Raw genomic sequence first — 19,466 nt, forward strand, 5'->3', positions numbered from 1 at the left:
AGAGACGGGCACTTTTTTAAAGCCTAAAGCATGCTAAGATACCTTCTCTCGGATGGGAACCTTTCCAAAACAAGAAGTTGATGTGCTACTGGAGTATGTTGCCCTTAAGTAATAACAGTGGATCCATATGAATAATTTCAGAACCATAACAGGAGAGTTTAGCTCTGAATCCAAACACAAGATGTGCAGCTCAGTGTCAGCTTCCATTTAGTGCTGGTTTGAACTGGACCCTAGGGTCATTACATGAGGTTCTGTCATCAAATCTCCATAAAATTGGCATGTATAGTATTAATTTTAGTAGCAAACCTATGTCATCATTTAACCTCAGCAACTTTCCACAGAGAACTGTTGAAAGGGGGCTGCAATTTGCTTTCTGATTAAAATTAAGACTAGTAAGAGTGTGAGTCTGTATATGCATGTGCACAGGCACACACGCACACATGTGCACACAAACACACATATTTATATACACATAAGTATGTTAATTCAAGGCAGAAATCTCAGGGGTCAAGAAATTCAGAGAGTAAAACCCATTGCACTTAATGCGTCTCAGCTGGCACAGTAGTCAAGCTGGGAGATCAGCCCCTCTTGCCTAATACTTCCCAGGGGCATCTTTGGTTATTTTTGCTGTAAACCTTTGTAATCACCAGAAAGTGAAAGGAAAACAACGGGTATTCTATTTTACCCTTTAGTTTTAATGAAGGGTCAAGGGCCATTTTCAGGTTGCCTGCAGCTTCAATGGCTTCAGGAGTTTGTGCTGCAAATGTTAGTCTTGTTCTTTAGCAGCTGGAGATGTAAACATACAGCAATTGAGCATTTAATTTAGCTTTGTGGGGCTGCATAACTTTCAGACGCTGAGGCAAATTGGCTACTATTAAGGGGAAACACTGATGTTTAAATATACATTCATTCCAGCAAAATGCTGGAGGAACTTTTTAATATTTATGGTGCAATAATTGATCTTTTACCACTGTCAAAAGCTGTTAAAGACTTATCAGCTTGCTATTTCAGCACCATATGCTCTATATAAGTTCCTCACCATGTGTCTTTCCTACACTTTAGGGGAAGAACATTTGTTAGAATATCAAAACAGAGAATCACTTCTTCAAATGATGGTGCTCATGTAGATGAGGGGGACTTTACCATAACCCCCCATTTGTATCCAGACCTCTTGAGTATGGAGAGGTCTAGGGGATGTACAGTTGGATCTTTGTGTAGTGAAACATGGTAACAGTATTTTATCAGAAAAATTTATATTTGCATTTGCTTTAATGTTAGCCACAATAACTTAATGCAGTGCTGTTGTGAAGGTACTGAACTGCAGCCTTGAAATAAAGCACATTCTTTTGCACTGGCACATTCACCTCATTTAGCTTTTATTGTCACTGCCTGAGTCCTGATCTTTCATGTTGTTCCCACTCTTTCTGGAGTCTTCCTTCCCTCTTGCCCAGGTATAAAGTGCAGCGTGATGGTGGGAGGACCCTGGGGACCCACGAGGCAATTCAAAACAAGATCTTCATAGACCACTGAATACACCTGAAGTAAGCCCTTTACTTCTTGCCTGAGGTGCTGCATGCAGATTGATGGATAAATGAAAGTTATGAAATACGATGTGCCAGGTTAAGTACTGAGCCGTTTGCTCGTCTGCAGAGCTCAGGCGTTAGGACTTGGCTGGTTACAGGTCCCCTCTGGTAAGGACAATTCAAGTGGGGCCAGGTCAGCGTAAGTAGTCCCTGGTGCATCTCACCTCTGCAAGGCCAGTGGGGAGGGAGTTTGTACTCTGCAGGTCTCAGCCTGGGAACATATGGATCATGTAGGTGTCTGCATTGCATTTTTGCCTTCTGGTGGGGTGTGGAAGAGTCTCAGAGAGTTTCCCTGTCACCTGAGCATTTCCATCACAATCCCTCTCTGCCAGCCTCGCCCTCATTTTCTACACCAGAAATGCTTAATCAAAATAAAGAGGGTCAGGAAAAGAGGAAAGAAACAATAGTAGGGTGGGAAGAAGAGTTAATTAAATTGGATTTCTACTTATTTTGTTGTATAGCACATTTTGAGAGAAAGAAGAACAGAATGAGTTTCTGTAGTTTGTGAAGATCCTGCTTGAAAGGTCAGCTATACAGTAGCCAGCGCAGAGAGGAAGCGGCCAAGCCTTTGGTGAGTCTTGTGTCTGGTCATAAGATGATCGTTGTCTTTCTAAAGACCCTACAGGATTGAAGAACTGCAGGCCTCCTTCAGTGGTGGCCCGGTGCCATATCCCCACCTGACCGTTTGGGCTGTGTCTGTTTTTTGAAGGAATAGTATTTTGCAGTCCAAGGTGGCAAAGTCTGGAGCAGAAGGAAAAGGCAGGCAGCTTCCAGAGCACCCTCAGCTGCTGCCGCCACCAGGAGAGTCCTTGCGGGATTCAGGCCAAGATGTAGTTGGCTGGGGCTCTTCATAGACTAAGACCAAACGAACCTATTATGGATGGCTAATTGGATTCCTCCCTCGGGGAAGGCTGGAGGTATGAGGCACTCAGTTCCCTTTGCTTTTTATCTGTGTGATTTGGGCCCCTTCCTCTTTCAAACTCCTGTGAAAAATCCCTGCCACAGCATCTCAGAAGGGGGTTACTGTGGCAACCTTAACTCTTGCTTTCTTGCTGTGCAGCAGATATTGTTGTGCCGTATTACGAGACAATTTTTGAAGATTGTGGAGCTTTTACAGATCTTCTTGTTCTCCACAGGGAGGAAGAAAAGTTCTGATGGGTGGTAGTGCCTGCCCCAGCAGCTCCATGAAATTCAGAGCTCCTCTTTCAGGTGAAATTACAGCCCTCCTTCATTTTGCTGATCTTTCATCAGGTTTTCTTCCTCTCCCTAACCTCCCAGTGACCTGTTCTCTCAGAAAGCATCTAAGAGGGTTTATAGACCTCCTGTAACTCAGCAGTGACTTTGAAGACTAGGATGTTAAACTGTGATCTTTTTTCCCTGCTGTTTTTCCTCTTAACCTTCCTCTCTGAATTTAGCCATCTTCTCTGGATACTGATTTCCTCTTATGCACAGCTGGCTGTCAGAGTCAAGAGAGACTTTTGGAAGCAGCCTGGAAGTGGAAGTTACTTAGGGTAAGCTTCCTGACAACAGCGTGCTGACTGTTTTTTTGAAGGCATGTTTTGCTGTGAGAACTGTTTTGAACTAAATTAAATTATCTGAGTGTGAAGCAATCTATTGTGAGTGTTGATGGATAGCCCAAGGCTGGGAGTGCTGGTGGAGGTGTAACAACCTCCAAAACTGCTACATGTGTGTGGTTTTATATTCACCTGTAATTGAATGAAGTTTGTTTCTATGCAGTAAAACAAGATGAGGCAAAAGCTCTGAGAAAAGGAGCAAACAGAAAGGTCCTAGTGCACCACTGTTTGGGGGCTGCTTTCTAACAAGACTTGCAAGGCCGAAAGTAGAGAAATTTTGGAGAAGTTACTGTGGCAGCTTTACTTCATGTTATTTGAGGTAACACCTGACATGAAGACTGATAGGCTTAAAAGTGCAGCATCTGTATGCCTGGCGTAGCGATGTGGTGCTGTAAGCATAGGGCTGGGAGCCAGGACACCTGGGTGCTGTATCCTGCTTCTCTGCTGCAACCCTAAGGATGTTACTCACCCTTACGTTTTTATTTTCCTCATGGCTCTTGTCTGCTTCATCTGCTGAGATTTTTGGCTTTTCTCTGCAGATGCTGTCCCTGGTATTAGAACAGCACCTGACACAATGGGGCTTTGCTTCTTATTGAAAGATTTCTTAGGTTCAGTAATGATATCTGATGCTGAAGAGATACCAGCCTTGAGACATCTTGATTTGGGGATGTGTCAAGCTCTGTAATATTATTCCAAAGAGTCACAGCAAAGCAGTTCGTCCCATCCCTGCTTCCAGTTGAAGGAGTCTGGGAACGCAGGATGTAGTCGGGCACCATGTTCTGCATCTAGTGGCCTGCTTTGGACAAATGCGTAGGTCTTAGGATCTCTTACAGGCACTTGGTGTGGATGATTATTCAGGACCACAGCAGGAATCTGGAGGACCGTTAAGTCCATTTCTGAAAAGCCAGTGAACCTGTGGCACTTGCTGGAAGGCGGCAGGTTCAGGTCTGAGTCCTTGCCATGGCAGACTTCAGGTTGGGTGTCCAGCACTTCAAACAAGCATCTTGGGTGCTGCTCTGTTTTCTGCTTTTTTCATAGCAAAAGGCAGAAACATGGAATGACTTCTACAGAAGTGCATTGGGAGCGCAGTGGAAACATTACTTACTTGTGGTTCATGTCTGTGATTCTTTTCCACCAGTCTGTAGAGTCATGTTTCCTTTCTCTTTCAGAGAACAGAGACTGAAGACAAAAAGGACTTGGGAAAACAGGTAAGTCATCAGCATGAATAGTCTAGTGATGCTTTTATCACACGATGGTGAGGATGAGCCTGTGGTATGGACTCAGTCTCAGACTTAGGTGTGTATAACGTGACTTGAGATCCTAAAGACAAAGCCAGTGCTCCCGTGATCTTGCATTCCTGATGCAGCTTCAATGCCTTTTAATGTCCATGGGAGATCTGGAAATCTGTCAGAAATGCAAGATTGAGCCTTATGTCACTGCAAGTCATTTCCACTAATAATTTAAAATGTCAGGTAGCTGCATGTTTATGTAGGTAATGTATCAAGGTATGTTTCAGTAATGTAGTAAAACATTTTTTGACAGTGTGTGGCGAGGGGGGACTAGCTCTTTGTGCTCTTTGACTAGCTTTGTTTCCTCATGAGGCTATGTATTTCTTACTTTATTTATTCCCCCAGAAATAGAGAAAGCGTTGTCAAATCTGTAAAAGTGCATTGAAATTAAAGGTGCTATGCAACATTCATCGATCACAAATTTAGTTCATTACTGATTAGCTTGCATTTCAGTACAAATTAATTGATTCAAGACTTATTCATCAGGTAGACCAGGAAAAGGTTTCTTCACTGAAGGCCCCATTGCAGACACTGCAGGCAAGCCCTTGGGAGGCACTAAGTAACTCAGCTGCTGTGGAAGTCACCAAGATACTTCTTTACATCCCACAGGGTCATTGATATTTGGAATTGCTGACTGAAAGTAATGATGGCTAATTCAAGAACACAACACCACAAAGCAGTGCAGAAGCCATGCACGTGCAGCCCATGCATTGCTCAGGACCAAAAAAAGTTCGTGACACTATCTTAAGTAAGTCATTGTCCTAGATTATAAGTTTGAGAACATGAATCACCTTTAACCTGCACTTTCTGTGTTCTTTATCAGATGCCAACATGGATATAGTGCATATTGTTTTGGGTTGATGGACTTTTTATCTGAATTACATTAGGCATTAGAGATCTGCATAGGACGGGAATAGGAATAGGAGGGGGTTTGCCCATCAGATATATTATCTCCTTTTATTAACTAAAGTTAGTGTTCCTTTTGTCTTTGTGTGCCTTAGTATGACTCTGTCTCCTATATACCTTTCTTCTTGCCAAACTTGTAGAAACTTAGTATCTTTTTGAATGTCTCACTTTGTGCTGAATTTAAATTAAACTGGTCAACAAGTTCAGTAATTCCTGGGTGTGGGTGGACAGAGGACACAAACAGTGCCTGCCTTTCCTTAGGAGATGAGACTAATAACAAATTTCATATTTTGTTTCCTGCTCTCAATTAGTAATGTTGCTCATAAAAGAAAATCCGCTTTCTTAAAAATATTGTTTTAGAATTTAGAACACAGTAGCAAGTGTGATTCCCCAAGGCAATTGTTTCCTTCTTATAACTTCTTAAGTATATGTTCCTAGGATGGTACTAAAATGAAGTAGAGAATTCACTCTAGACAAGGTATTAGATGATGTGGAGCATATAATTATTACGGAAATTGCTATAACCAGTACAGATAAGTAGAAAGTTTGTTTCTTGCCTTTGGTAATTTAGGATTCTTTTTTTTTTTCCACTAGATTTTATGAATTAGAGTCAGTTGGAAAAAAAAACAACACCAATTAACCAAAAAAAACCCAAACAACCCAAAAAAGAAAATAACTGTGTGCATTTCTTTTAAAAAAAGGCAATAGAAAAATGATCCCATGGTTTTTCACTTCTTTTTTTTTTTTTTTTTCCTCAGAGCTCTGCATTTGCTCAGTATTGTAATATTTTTCAAAACTGCTGGTCCTGCAAGCTCAGGTAGAGTTTTAAAAAAATAAAGGTTCTGTGCTTCTGTGCCCAGAGCATCCTATGTAACTAGGAAAAACTATTACAAGTGGAAAGAAGTGGAATTTTGGCTCTAGTGCTTCTAGCACTGAAAACATGTATTTTGTTTTATAATTTTTCCTCAGAGCCAAACCTTTTTTTCTGGACCAAATTCTAGTGATTTTTTTATTTGGAAAATATGACCAAGGTTCAGCTCTAGAAACACACTGAGTCCTGGCTACAGCTGTGAAATGAATCTCGAGAATGACAAGGAGGCAAGCTTTTTCCTCACTCTTTTTTTCCAGTGTACTATAGTATGTCTGGTTTCATCCAAAGTCTCTGAAGCCCATGGGAATGTCACTGATGTGGTGTGGTGTGAAACCAACAATTGCATTGTATCAGTGACTCTGTACAATGAACAGATTTGGGGTTTACATCCACTTTTAAATTTCTACCAATTGACAAATCCAGTGTATTCATTTTAATCCCTTCAATACGTAGCCAAAGGCTTTCTTGGAACTGATGGCAAATTTATTAAGACTGGTAGCTGGCCTTTGGTTTTGCATCTGTATTCTCTTTCCTAAAAATAATGGCTTTGTCTATTGATTGCAGGAAGGTTTGATTTTGAGGTTTGGGAACGATAAAATCTGTTGTACGGGAGAGAACGATATTCCTATCTCTGCCTTTGGGGATAATTTGACCTAAAAGCTGTCTGGTTTCTGTTGGAGGGCAGCAATCAGATCAATGGTATTTATTTTTGCTCACTGCAACTTTCAGATATCCTAGTAAAACCCTCTCTGTTTAGACATTTGGCTTTTTCTCATTAACTTGATCAGCTTTGATGCTCTGTTCATCTATTTCTCCCATAAACAGCTCTGTGTCTCATTTTGCTGCCGCCTCTTTTTCATAGGATACAGGCTTATCTACAAATTTCTACTCCTTCCTAGCTTAAATCTCACCTAAAAATTCATTTAAGACTGTCCACGGTAAGCAAAGTAATAACAATCTTTGTGTTAGCTCCTCAGCTGGAAGATTTAATCATGGGCTTAAATTTCTTGGAGCCTAGAGTCAGGTTTGACTCTGGAAAGGTGAAATTGCTCTGCTGAAATGCTCTCTCTTATAGGTAGGCAATGTCAAGGGCTGGTATAAAAGAACTGTTAATTTCCTAGGGATTGTAAAGCATTTGTGTCTTTGGTCTGATGGATTTGAAATCTACAGCAATCAGAATAAATTATTGTATTTTGCAAAATTAAAGCTGAATTTTCCCATATACCATTCCATAAGGGCAAGATTTTACTCTGAAGATTGCAGGAATATCTCTCTCTCACACACATACTGAGGCAGGTCTCTTTTTCTTATAAAACTGGGTAAAAGGAACCATTATTATTATCCTTGCAGTCTTCAATGAATTCTGCACTTTCTTAGTTGGTTCAACTTCCAATTCTGTAATCCTTTAAAATTCTTCAAGGACAGACTGGGGAAAAATGGATAAGCATCTATTATTGTTGTGGCACTTTGTTGGTCTGCATGAAATGAAGCCTTGCTACCTTCAAAGACCTATTCCCTTTCCTTTCCACGGCAGCGGCTCAAAATATTTTAAGGGGACATTTTTTTTGTTTAACTATATCTGTACTGTGCTGGTAGCATGCAACACAGTGAGATTCCCCTTAAAGGTTTCTTGTGTACCACATTTGGGACAGGACGTCAGCTCTGCACCTGTCCTCAGCAGCATCTGTAAAAATACCTGCTACTAAAGTGACAATAATGGATGACAGGATGGAGCTGGGAGATAGCAGCAGGAGTTCAGTAGTCTTCTCTGCCTTCAGTTTCCTTCTTTTTTTGGGAGGCCTAGATCCTGGACAGATGAGGTCCAAACAGGATGGAAATGTTGCTGTGTGGGAGAGTCAGGAATGGGAGAGAAGGAATGGGGGAGACATTAAAAGATACTGTGGGGGTACACACACCTGGCCTGTCCCAAGCTGAGAAGCTTCAGGTGATGGTGGCTGAGCTAAGGCTACCGTGCTGGAGCATAGGCACATGCCATCCACCCATCCTCCTGTGGCCTGTCACAGATCTGAGGATTCAATGGCTTAGCACCCAGTGACAGCAAACGGGGAGCTGTGTACTGGAGAGTTTGGTGAGTTCCAAAGTGTCTTTTGGGCTGGGCCTGAGAAACCTGTCCAGCACCCACTCAGCAGGTAGCATCTGCTGGTCCCTCCACCTTCCCCAGGGCCAGCATTGGGCTTCTCAGGGCTATCTCTGCAGTGCTCCTGTTAAGACCCTGAGCGGGGTGATGTGGCACAGGGGATTTTGGAGCACCACCAGGTCTTGCTTCCTGACCTGGGCAGATGGTGCATCAGAGGCTCGGGAGCCGAGCTAGCAGCTCTGCCCAAGGACCCGAAATCTAAGTCTATACAAGTCCTTGGGAAGTGTTGATCCAAGGCCAACTCTACCATTACAAATGGACTGGTAGTTGAGAAATGTACCTCATGTCCTAGACCCTGACCTGCTCTGACCCTTCTATAACATCGCTGACTTCAGAGAATGAAGTCCTATAACTTTGTACGGGAATATCTGTTACATCCCTAGAGATGAACATTTGCTCTTTTATTCACCTCAGGATAGATGCTAGACTTAAAGGCTGGTACTCCCAAGATCTCTCTACGGTCTCCACAAGACATGCTGTTTTAACAAAGCCCTTTGTGCCAAGTCAAACCTGGAAGTCTCTTTTTTATTTTTACTGATAAGTAATGCCCAAGGAGGATTCAAATCGCATCAAGCAAAGCTCTGGGCTGGATTCTTCCGATGGTCCATCACTGCTAACTGATAAATTTATTACATAAGCAGGAAAGCCATGTGGGACAGAGGATGTTCAGCTTAAGTTCTATAGATAATCCATAAACACTGTCCTGCTGGGAAACAGAACAGAAAACACTGCTGCTTTGGCAACGGAAGATCTCAGGATAACGCACCAAATCCTGTAATTGAATGACTTCTAGTGTTCCTAAATGTTATGTTTCATCTAGACTCTCTAAATAGAATTAATTAGAAGTTAATTAAAAGAGCCTTCTGCTTTCTTTCAAAGTATCTTTCTAGTATTGACTGTAGTGAGTTTATCTATTCACAGAGCACCATGAATCAATCCCCTGTTTAAAAAAAAATTGATTGCTGTTCTAATACTTATTGAACACCTATAACAGATGTTTAAATCTCTACAAGCTTGAGATAATTAAAATAATAAATCTATACTCATTTGACAAGACTGTTAGCAGGCATGAAAGATATAAATAATCCAGTAAAGCCATGAGACATTATTCTGTCAAGTGTTACGATCATGTTCTTATGGAAATATCAAGCCAGATTCTACAGTCCTTATTTAGGGAATGCTCCCATCTTGAACGAGGCAGTGGTCAGTAAAGATGCCAGGACCAGGGCTCAGGACTGTATAATGGCAAGGACCTCAAGAGCCTGGCCTTCCACCACAGGGCTAGTGTCTCAGCACTTAGCTGTCCTTGCCTATATCTTCTAGGAGAACTGGACACAGATCTCTTTTGTCCTTTTTTTAGCCTATGTTTCGCTTCAGTGAATTAATAATTAATTATGTGTAGTAGTATGTGGGCAACTGCATTTGCGCTTTGTTGTGCTTGGCTGCTAAGGTGTGCCTCACAGGCTGGGAAATGTTACCTTATACCTAGCCTAGGGGCAGAGCCGTGGTGAGAAAAGACTCAGCTTCCATCTCCTTTCCTTCCTTTGCAGCAACAAACCTACACCTCCTGTGTCATCAGAAGGAACCCCTGTGGTCTCCTGCCCTCCAGGAGGGAGCTGGCACAGCCCCAAGCTGGGGTGCTGCGCAGAGGAATTCAAGAGTCACTGGGCCCAAGAAAAATGAGGTTGTGCTGCTAAATCCTGATAACCAGAGCACTCCTAGGACAGGGATGTGGTATGTCCCTGACCCAAGGCTTTTGTATCGTTGACTATTTTGTGTCCAATATCTGAAGGGTTCTTGAAACAAGGACTGAAAATCATCTTTTGCTTCTTCCAGCTGAGTACCTGAAGGAGACCCCAAACCAAGGCACAACACCAAAATGCTGAGACTTGACCAGAGTCAGTATGTACCTGTGTCTCCATGATATCCAGCACTCTGGGAATCTCTTTCTTTCAGCTTATGAAAGGAGGTGGGTACCAAGATAAGCAAAAAAGTACTTGTAGGTTAGCCATAGCCTTTGATAAATCATGGGGTGTCAGCCTGACGTGGCCTTGCTTGCTTGGCTGGCTGTTGGGGTGGTAGCACTGGAGTTGCACATGCCATGCTTTACTCCCCAGTGCCAGATCCAGAGGGACACTGATCATATTCATTATGCCAACAAAGTGAGTGAATTATCTCTTTAGGCACTGAAAATGAAAGCACAGACAAGACAGAGCAGTGCATGGGCAGGAAGACAATGTCTAGTACCACTGTGTGCGTAGATAGAAGTTCCCCTGGGTGGCTTCTTTACCCAGGGGCTTAAAAGTAGTTGGTTTTAGTAATTGTGTGTGGAGCCCATGAAGGCACCAGAGTAATGTAAATTATTCTCCCATCCATCCAGCCCCTGACCAACAAGCACATCTAAGAGAGCTGACAAAGGCCAGGAGAAACAGATATCCATGGGGAAGATGAACAAATGAAGAGTGATGTTCATCCAAGAGGAACTTCTAACACTGTCTTGTTAAAAAAGAGCTACGAGACTAGAGGTCTTGATTCATACAGTGAGGCTCATATGACAATAATTAGACAAACAAATTTAAAGAAAGATCATTGTTTGTTTTCATCTCACCACGGTGGTAGCCTTGCAATTATTTGTGATGTTCTTCCTTTTTCAGACTGAGTATATTAAACTGTGTTTTGTATATAATTTGTGGCACCATGTCAGCTTCTTAAGATCACTTGAAAGGGAGATCAATGGGAAGAATACCACAGCAGAGCTTGGAAAATAATGGTGTAAGTCTCTCTCTCATTTTTCCTCTCCTCCAGCCTTCACAGACTCCCACAAGGATCCCGGCTGGCAAAAGAGACACAGCACTGGTAAACTCAAGACAATACCAGCCGTGTGCTTTGTGAATAGGTTGCACTTCGTGGTGTGAGGCGCTTGCCTCAGTGCTGAAGCTGCACACATCCTGGTTTGGGCCAGCTAGGTCCCTAGCAGTGTCTCTGTTGTGCTACGGCTGTTTGCTTTGCTGTGATATTTGTGCTTTCAGGTCCTCTATCTGGATTGTGACTTGGGTTTTTTTCCTCTCTTATTTATTTATTTATTTATTTATTTATTTATTTATTTATTTATTTATTTATTTATTTATTTATTTATTTATTTATTTGTGTATTATTTTTATTCTGCTGTAGCTCTTTTAGCAAAAGAAATCCACCAGTACTTCATTCATCATGTTTTTTTTTTTCTTCCATGGCAAATAGATATAAGTAAATACATCTTTTTCAAAGGGAACTCCAATGGTATGTTCCTATGTGGATAATTATTACTTCCCTGTCAGCAAAAGGTTATAATTTTTTTTTCTTTTGGGAAAGTTCAGTAGAGACTTTTTTCCTAGCAGGCAAATACTGTACAGATGCTCTTCTCTGGATAATACAGCTGAAATGCTCCTTGTAGGATAACCTGACATAAATGCTCCTGTTAGGCTGATTTCTGTGTCACTGAAAGACTGTTGACTGTTTTCCTAGGAGAAAAAAAGCCTTCTGTGGTTTCTTCCTACTGGGAAAACATTATTCAGGCACCTGGTTCTATCAGGAAAATACAACTAAAAATGCTGTTTTTTTCCCTGTTAATCCATCAGAGTCTCTGTTCAGAAAAGCTGTTAAACACACTTAAATCTGTCTGTATTTACAGGGACAGATTCTTACCTGCCCCTCTGTTGACTAGCTGCACAACAGTGATTGCTCAGCTAACCAGTTTCTTCAGTGCTGCAAGCACAAGTTCACAAGTGAAGTGGAAGATTTACTAGCTGGGTGGAACGATTTGCTGCTGAAGCCATGGTTTAGCTGACAGTAGCAGCACTTTCAGCTGCCTGTGCTGGATGGACTTGTTCATAGAAACAGCTGTCTTGCACTGAATCATCCCAGGCAAGTTATCTGAGGGAAACATAAAATCATAGAATCATTTGGGTTGGAAAAGACCTTTAAGATCATTGAGTCCAACCATTAACCCAGCACTGCCAAGCCCACCGCTAAACCATGTCCCCAAGCACCACATCTGCACATCTTTTAAATACCTCCATGGACGGTGACTCCACCACCTCCCTGGGCAGCCTGTTCCAACGCTTGACCACCCTTTCAGTGAAGATTTTTTTTCTAATCTCTAACCTAAACCTCCCCTGGTGCAACTTGAAGCCATTTGCTCTTGTCATGTTGCTTGTTGTCTGGGAGAAGACCGACCCCCCCCCCCCCCCCCCCCCCCCGCCTACACCCCCCTGTCAGGGAGCTGTGGGGAGCCATCAGGTGCCCCCTGAGCCTCCTTTTCTCCAGGCTGAGCCCCCCAGCCCCCCCGTGAGCCTTGTGCCCCAGCCCCTGCCCCAGCCCCTGCCCGGCTCTGGACACGCTCCAGCCCCTCAGGGTCTGCCTGGGGCTGAGGGGCCCAAACCTGCCTCCAGGGCTCGAGGGGCGGCCGCACCAGGGCCCAGCACAGGGGGACGGGCACTGCCCTGGCCCTGCTGGCCACACTGCTCCTGACACCAGCCAGGCTGCTGCTGGCCCCCGTGGCCACCTGGGCACAGGGCTGGCTCCTGCCCAGCCAGCTGTCACCCAGGACACCTTCTGGCGTGTCTGTGGTGGTGGGAGACAGCAAGGCAATCTTTGCCACGTCGCAAACCTTCCTGTTTTCTGTCCCCAGCTGCAGCTGGATGGTGCTGCAGTGCCCAGCCCTGGGCCACGCTGAGGAGTGTCCGGAGGGAATTGCAGGGAGCAGCTGTGGATTCTGTCATGCCCCTGTGGGAAGGCTGTATTGGTGGTGGGGGCCACAGGGGCTGTATTTGTGTGTGGGGCCGTTACCTGCTTCTCCCTCAGTGTTACCATGAGCTGCAGCTGGCTTCGCTGCCTTGTGCTGGCACGGGGGGCCCAGGGCAGTGTGCTTGCGGCGAGGGTCTGCTGTCTCTGACACTTGTTTCTGAGCCTGGTTTTGTCTACACTTGTAGAAATGTATTTCAGAAGGTGTTTTTTTTTAATTATTTTTTAATTATTATTATTATTTTAATTCTTCTCTTCCAACCATTTTTTGCCACTTGGCAGTGGGGAATGGAGAGACTGCACTTCTGATACTTTTGACTATCAGCTATGTAATGAAAGTGTTTGAAATTAAAGACTAGGCCTTAATTGCTGACATGAATCAATGTGCTGCGCATGATGTGTGTACAGGAGAAAGAGCGAGCTACTCAAGAAAATTACTGTTTTTTACCCTCTTAATTACTGCTGCGATGAGGTCTAGGCTGAGGTCTAAGTGCCGTTTCTCAGCCGCTTTGTGTCTAAGACAGAGTCAAACGCTTCTGGGAATTAAGAGGAAATGAAAAATGAATTGTAGTTCAGCGAGGTCTAATTTGGTTTCATTCCCTCCTGCCAGCCTGTCCCCTTCTTGTGAACTACCAGCGGAGTCACGCATGCGGGTGGGTGGCAGCATCTCTGCTCTCAGCAGAGCTGCACGGCACCGGCTGCTCTGGGGACGCTGCTGCAGGGCTGGATCGAGCAAATTTGACATTGGTCTTTTTTTCTGTAGGACAAAGGCTTGGGTGTGAGTTTGTGCAAAGTGCTGTCAAAGGTGCTCTGCCACAGCCGCATGTCCTGGTGCTCAGCGAAGGTAGTGGTTGCCCCTGAGGAAAGTTAAAACAAGCTGCTTGCTCTCTTCACCATGGAGAAAGAATAGCGTGAGGAAACTGGGCAAATGTTAAAGCCAGCGGAGCTCACCTAAGGCAGAAGTAACATACCCACTGGATGAGGAATGTCCTAGGAAAGCAGACAAATAGCCTGGTTAAAGGAATTGGCCTCACCACATGGATTTCATCAAGTAAGAGATATTTCTCTGTCCTTTCATATAATTTTGTTAGATGGTTCAGAAAGGGAAGTGCTGAAATGTTGATCTTGCAGCAAAAGCGCAAGCAGGGGTGAAGCACACGGAATTCGGCAGAGGACATTTGACTGAGCAGAGCAGGCAGGACTCCTGAGGCTGCTGGGCACATGAGATGAAGACAATGACATGTTTGCAAATGAAGTGAAAGAATTAGCCTTTAAAAAAGCAGCATGCTAGGGATAATGAGGGAGGCTGATGGAGTCATATGGCTTTCATATGAGTACAAGGAAATAAAATCACCAGAGGCACTGGTGCTGCAGGGGTTAAGAGGCTGTTGAAACAAATACTTCGGAGGAAAAATACGTTGTTGGTGCAAAACAGCATTTGAGTGACTGTGGCTAGGAGGAAGGACAAGGACACCTGATGGGCAGAACGACTGAGAACCGGACATGGGAATTCCAGTTTCTAGACTCTTGCTCCACCCCCAAAGCTTTGAATGAATATAAAACTATTCCAGGCTCTTACGTACTCCCCTTGTAAGATCTGTCTCTTCTCTCCGCCTTTCTCACAAAGAATACCTGTCTGCAGACTAGTATAGCGTTTATCTATGAATCCCTGACAAGGTAGCATCTTTACTGGATTAACATCGCCAAACCAGCAGTGACATATGGGAGACTGCCTCATCCCTTCAAATCATAAATGAGTAAATCTGAACTTGGAGGAGAAAAATACCTCCTAAATTTTAAGCAAATGAGGAATCCAAAGTCAAAAAACCTTTCCCCAAGGTTTAAGCAATTAGTCCTTTGATGGGAAGTGTCTGTGTGTCACAACGAGGAGTTGTTCACACAGAGGGAGATGTATTTAAAGTACAGCTCTGCACACTGTGGTGTGAAAGAGGCCTGCTAGCTGTACTATTTCTCTACCTCTAATGAGAAATATTTGCTTACAGAACAAGAAGAGCACTCTGACTGTCTGCCCAGTCTGATACCCTGACCACCAAACTGCAGGGTTGCGTCCCTCTTGCTCGTGGGTGACAGCCCACCTTCTCAGAGCTAGGCTCACGCTTGAAATAAACTTCCTCAAGGTAACTGTAGTTCATAACTTGTTGTTGGAAGAGGCTTTCGGTATTCACGTATTTATTTCCAGCAGTAGATGGCAGCAATTTTCTTAGTCCTAATCTGATAAGATCTATATGTTAATAACTGTAAATTAATTTATTTTAAAGGTAAAGGCTTCAGTTTCAGTTGCCCTTTTCAGCAGTCATTAGCTAAGATGTCATCCCTGCTGTCCTCCAGTCAGTCCAGTGCTGGGCAACAGCAAAGACCAAGTCCTGAGCCTGCCCATCCTACCCTTGCCTTCTGAAAAGCCCAGCCAGCACCAGGGATGCTCGCTGCCTCAGCCTCCGTGCTGGCAAGGCAGGGTGGGACCAACAACCAGCCGAGCTGGCTCCCTGGGCTCTCCGCCACCTGTGGTGCCACCAGGCACCAGCAAGAGGTAGACCAGCCTCCAGCTCCTTTGGGGTTATACTTTGAGGATAGCACAGGTTTGGGAAAACGTGGGGCCACATCCTCGCCTGCAGCTAGTCGGGGACGTAAATAGCTTGGCAAATAATGAAGGACAAAACACCCACCTGTGATGAATGGCTAGTTAAATAAAGTCTGAAGAAAAAGAAAAGAGTAAAAATGATCCAGCTCAGAAATAATCAGTCTGTGTGTATTACTCTAAGCTGACTTTTCCCCCTTGTACATGCTGTACATGTATTTCCAAAAGACAGTCATTAAGAGACTCATTTTTAAATGAAATGTTCATGATCAGTATAAAGGTTTGCAAGAGGAGATAGGAAGTGTGAGGAATAAATTGAGCAACATTACTATATGAATCTAAAATATAATGGCTCCTGTTCTGTGCGTATAGAAATAATGATGTTGAAATTAGGGAAGCTTCATCAACTTTAAATGATTAACTGATCTCCAGTAGACAGAGAAAACTGATTTTAATGATTGTTTTAAACTAACATTTGGTGTAATAAATGTTTAATATATTTGTTCTAAAATAGAATTAACTGCAGTGCCATGTCTTATTCATGGCACAAGCACTGTTTCTATTCAGCAGTTTCTCTACCCTTTCTTTCTCCCAAAGTCTACAGTAAGTTGGGCTTTTTAAGGTTTATGATCTATTTCGGAATGTCAGATAAATATACCCCCTACTACCACTTTTGATGGTGTGTCTGGTTGATTTGGCTGTATCATGAGAAATGCAAGTGCAAGGCAAGAATGAGATGAACTTATAATTGGGTAATTGTATTAAAAACGTATTAAGCTCTGTTCACCCTGAAACTTTGCAGGAATTATGACCTGCAGCTTTGTAGTGTTCCATTTCTGGTTGTGTATTAGGAACTCACCTGCTATTTCACATTTAAAGATGTGCCTGTGGTATAATATAGGCAGGTGAGGAATCAGAAAGAGAATTAGAAAGGGATGGGCAGGGAGGGAGAGAACGATCCTTGAATAGCATGGGCATCATCACCATTGCAATCATTGTGGACAGCTGACCTATTTAGCAAGGAAGATAAAACCTTTTCCTTAATCATCAAAGGAAATTGGGTGTAAGACCTGAGCTTGTGGGAACTGGTAAAAATGCTCTTGCCTGCATCTTGGATAAGTGACTGGTTCTAATATTATGCCTTTAATCAAAGAAAAAACAATCAAGGGCTGGCTACTGTCCTCTAACGCCTCAAGGAGCATCTTCGTCGCTGTTTTTGCTCTTTTAGTTTGGCTGCTTTTATGTTCTCCTAAGCACACTCAAAGGGTGAGAGTGCTTGTGGGACTGGTGCTCGTTCACTGGTGAAGCTGTTTGTCTACTTTGAAGTGCTCCCTTTGACCTTGTTCCCCCTGCTAAAAAGGTCACGCACACAGTGAGCAGAGCTGTTGTAGAGCCACCTTTATGTCTACATAGCAAACAGTCTGCCTTTTCCCTGGTAACAGGGCCATTTCACAGCAAACTGTGCCCAGCAGAGAAATGCAGGCAAACAAATGTGCCTGCCCCCTTCCAGAGGCTCTTGCAGACTCTCCAGCGTAGAGGAGGGTGAGCAGGAGGCAGCCCCTGCAGTGCAGGGCAAAGGGGCTCGTTTGAGAGGAGGTGGCTGGGTGGACACAGAGCAGGAACTGTCTGCCAGGTGGGAGGAGAGGGATGAGCTCAGGCACTGCAATGGCTTTGTCCTGGCACTTGTACAAAACTGGTGTGAGCAGAAAGCAGCAGAGGTTGTGAGGACCAGTGGTTGTGTCCAAGTCATTTAGCTGCTTTGATTTTCACCTTCTAAGTGAGATTTAGACTTTTTATTTGTGTGATGCTTCTGAAATTTTCTCTCCCTGATATTACCAATATGGGCACTTGCATTTTCTGGGAACAGGCCACTAATACCTAATATGTTCTCCCTAGGGCCTGGATCGGAGTGATTTCGGTTGCTGAAGTGCTGCATGCTTTAAAGTGACTACTATGTGTGAGTACGGGGTCTGTGCTTGACTTCTCCATGCCTGCTCAGCAGGCAGGTTCCTCCCTGGAGTCCTAAGCTTTTCTGCCCCTTGCTACTGCCAGCAATGTAGCTCTTCAGTCTGTGATGGCCTAGTGTGTGTTTTATCCATGTGCAGATGTAGATGCTGTGAGGGGTTTGTTTGTAGCTTTGTGGAGAAGGGTGCATGGGGATCTGTGACAGCAGGGACCGGCTCCCTTTGTGGGGGATGAAATATAAGTGCTCTCATTATCAAACATGTGCCATGCTCTCAGCGAGCACAGGCTGCATCTGCTGGCAAGTTGAAAGGCAATGAATTTGCATTAGGCAAGTAAACTTGCAATACAAATTCTCCCTCTTCGATTTCCCTGTATCCCTCATGATGCAGTCCTTTGAGCAAGGACTGTCATACGCTACATGGCTGTGTAGCTTATTGCAATAGGGCTCTGGCTCAGCCGACGCCTCTAGATGCCAGCATGAAATAAATATTAATAACATGGGAGCCTCCCTGCTTACTCTATTCCTCTTTCAGACCTTATTACTGTTCCTTTGCAGCTGGAGAAATTGATGCAAAATCATCTCCTTTCAAATAAGGCTAGAGCTGAAAGCGAAAGCGGGCCAAAAAGGGCAGCTGAAATAATTACAGGCATAAGGGGGCTTTCGTTTGAGACAATATTAGGCAAGATAAAACCCGCTTGATTCTATGAGTAGACTACTAAACAAGAGCGTGAGAGAAGGATATATAATAATGAATAGCACAGAGAGGGTCAGCAGGGTTACTCCTTACTGTGTGGTTGCAGTGCAAAAAAAGGGATGATCAATGAAATTCAAAGGTGGCAACCTTGAAAGAGATAAATTAATTCTTTTTATTTTGTGCAAACTTAACCTGTAGATCCCAATTCACAAGATCCTGTGTTGTTATGAAGTATACCTACAGACAAAACTGGTGAGGATTTTACATACCACATTTAATAGATCTATTCAGTTCATTTAAAAGCAATTTAACTTCATGATTTAGTTCGAAATCAGAGGAAGCCATGTTTCAGAAGCAGGCAACTTCCTTCAAAAAATCTTATAAAACATACAAGTGAAGACTACCAAGAACAATGTCTGGCTTTCAGAACTATATGTCTTTCCTTTATGCCTGTTGAGTGGTGCTAAGCAGGGTAAAAGTCGATGAAGCTTGTTAAACCATGTGCTCTGAAATGACTGTGCAGGCTCAGATATACTGAATTCACAACTGTTTCTTATACCTTCCTTGGAATCAGCTAGCTTGAGAAAGCAAGCTCCCTGTTTTGCTCTGATATAGCAAGTGTTTTACCCTTCTTATCAGAGGAGATTGACCCTATCTAATGGAAAGCGTATTTGTATTTGGGATACGTATGATGGAATTCTGATTGCTGAGGCAAAAAAGAACCTGCCTTTCCTCTAGTTCTGGCCAAAACTCACCCTTTCCCCTGCTGGAAAGGGAGCTGTCTGGAAAATCTGTGCTGAGCGCAAACATACTATGTAGGTGGTGGTGGGGCTTTGCTTTTGTGGTTGTTTCACTTCATTGATGTTTGTTTTTGCTTTCTAGTACTTGCTAGAAGATTCTCACCACTGGAACAAAAGTGATGGAAATATTTAATGCATTACATTATTTTAGATATTAATGGAAGTAGGATGAATGACTGCAGATTTTACTTTGTTGTAAAATTGATTACATCTCTTTTGCATGCTTCATATTATCTGGTGTATTTCA

The 19,466-nt window shown here is 43.4% G+C and overlaps 1 long non-coding RNA gene across 1 annotated transcript; it reads left to right on the plus strand.

The window, feature by feature from the left end:
* Positions 1-583: 583 nt before the first annotated feature.
* Positions 584-11,357, plus strand: LOC129737412 (uncharacterized). The gene is made up of 9 exons (XR_008735239.1): positions 584-1,541; positions 2,045-2,154; positions 2,293-2,500; positions 2,720-2,792; positions 4,327-4,365; positions 5,056-5,194; positions 9,932-10,115; positions 10,218-10,350; positions 10,762-11,357. It is a non-coding gene; the product is annotated as an uncharacterized LOC129737412 (long non-coding RNA).
* The last annotated feature ends 8,109 nt before the right edge of the window (positions 11,358-19,466 follow it).

Source organism: Falco cherrug, chromosome 15, assembly GCF_023634085.1.
Source record: "Falco cherrug isolate bFalChe1 chromosome 15, bFalChe1.pri, whole genome shotgun sequence".
In the NCBI taxonomy this organism is placed as follows: Eukaryota; Metazoa; Chordata; class Aves; order Falconiformes; family Falconidae; genus Falco; species Falco cherrug.